The sequence below is a fragment of the Erinaceus europaeus genome, chromosome 22, assembly GCF_950295315.1.
Source record: "Erinaceus europaeus chromosome 22, mEriEur2.1, whole genome shotgun sequence".
In the NCBI taxonomy this organism is placed as follows: domain Eukaryota; kingdom Metazoa; phylum Chordata; class Mammalia; order Eulipotyphla; family Erinaceidae; genus Erinaceus; species Erinaceus europaeus.
The window spans coordinates 4,297,019-4,298,418 of NC_080183.1; positions in this window are offsets into that span (position 1 = coordinate 4,297,019).

The following is a 1,400-nucleotide window of genomic DNA, read 5'->3' on the forward strand; positions in this document are numbered from 1 at the left end:
ACTGGGGGGCTTGAATCAGGGACCTTGTGCACTGTAATATTTATTTATTTTTTTGTTTGCTTATTTACTATTGGATAGAGACAGAGAGACATTGAGAGGGGAAGGGGAGATAGAGAGGGAGACAGAGAGAGACCTGCAGCCCTGTGAAGCTTTTCCCTTGCAGGTGGGAACCAGGGGCTTGAACGGGGGTCCTCGTGCTCTGTGAGGTGCGTGCTCAGCCAGGTGCACCACTGCCTGGCCCCTATTTCTTTATTTTTAATGAGAAATAAAGAGATGGGACCATTCCTCAGATCTGATGCTGATGGTGGTGTTGGGGATTCGACCTGGGGCCTCAGAGCATCAGGCAGGAAAGTTCTTTCGCAGAACCATTATGCTGTCTCCTCAACCCAATTTATTTCCTTTGAGTGCTAGATAAAGAGAGATTGGAGCCCTGCTCAGCTCTGCGTGATGGCGGCTCTGGAGATTAAAGCTGCGACTTTAGACCCTCAGGTGGAAGGCTTTTTGCGGAACCACGATTCTGGCCCCTCTGCTTTTGTCTTTCATTTTAAAAATGCAGAGCCTAGGAGTGGCTACAGGCCTACACTCCACCACGACCCCTCCATGCAGCCTCCCGACTCCATTAGTTTAATTCTCGGTACTCACAGGAGATGGAGGGCACCAGATTCCCGTTCCACCTCCATCCTCCCCCTGGAGCCCCCCGGCCACGGTGGACTTGGTAAAACACTATTTATCTCCCACGTTCTCGGGGTCTTGGGGCTGCCAGTCACCCCCCACCCCCACCCCCACCCCCAGGCCAGTCCTTGGCGGCTCTGGGGCGCCAGGCACCACCTGCCCCTCTGCTCTGGGTCGGTTTCTTGTCTGTTTATCTGCAGGCGGCCTGGAGGGACAGAAGACACAGCTCACTGCTCCCCCGGGCCCCCAGCTGCCCCTCAACTCCAGAGCTGCCCCACCTTCAGGCAGGGCTCACATGGGTGGCTGCAGGCTCTGGGCCTCTGCTGAGGGGGCCCACCCCACCTAGGTGCCACCCACCATGTGACAAGCCCAGAGATACTCTCCAGGCCTCCAGCTGCCGGCGTGGAGCTCAGGGGCTCATTCAAGAGGCCTCTTTGCTGCTTTTTATTCTTCTCTCTCTCTCCCTCTCCTTCTCTCTCCAGTTCTCTTTAAGGAGAAAATATCATTTCACAAGACTCGTCATCTCTGGGGTACAATTTCACATCTTCCCTAGTGCTGTTCGCGCTGCCAGTGTGGGGGCACTGGGCCCCTCACTCTCCTATCCCCCTCCCTTTAGTGACCTCAGACCTGCTGGAGTGAACCAAGAGCCTATTCACGTCCCCCCTCCCTTGATTTATTTCCCAGCTCCCACCCATGAGTGAGGTCATCGAAAATCTGTCTTTCACTGC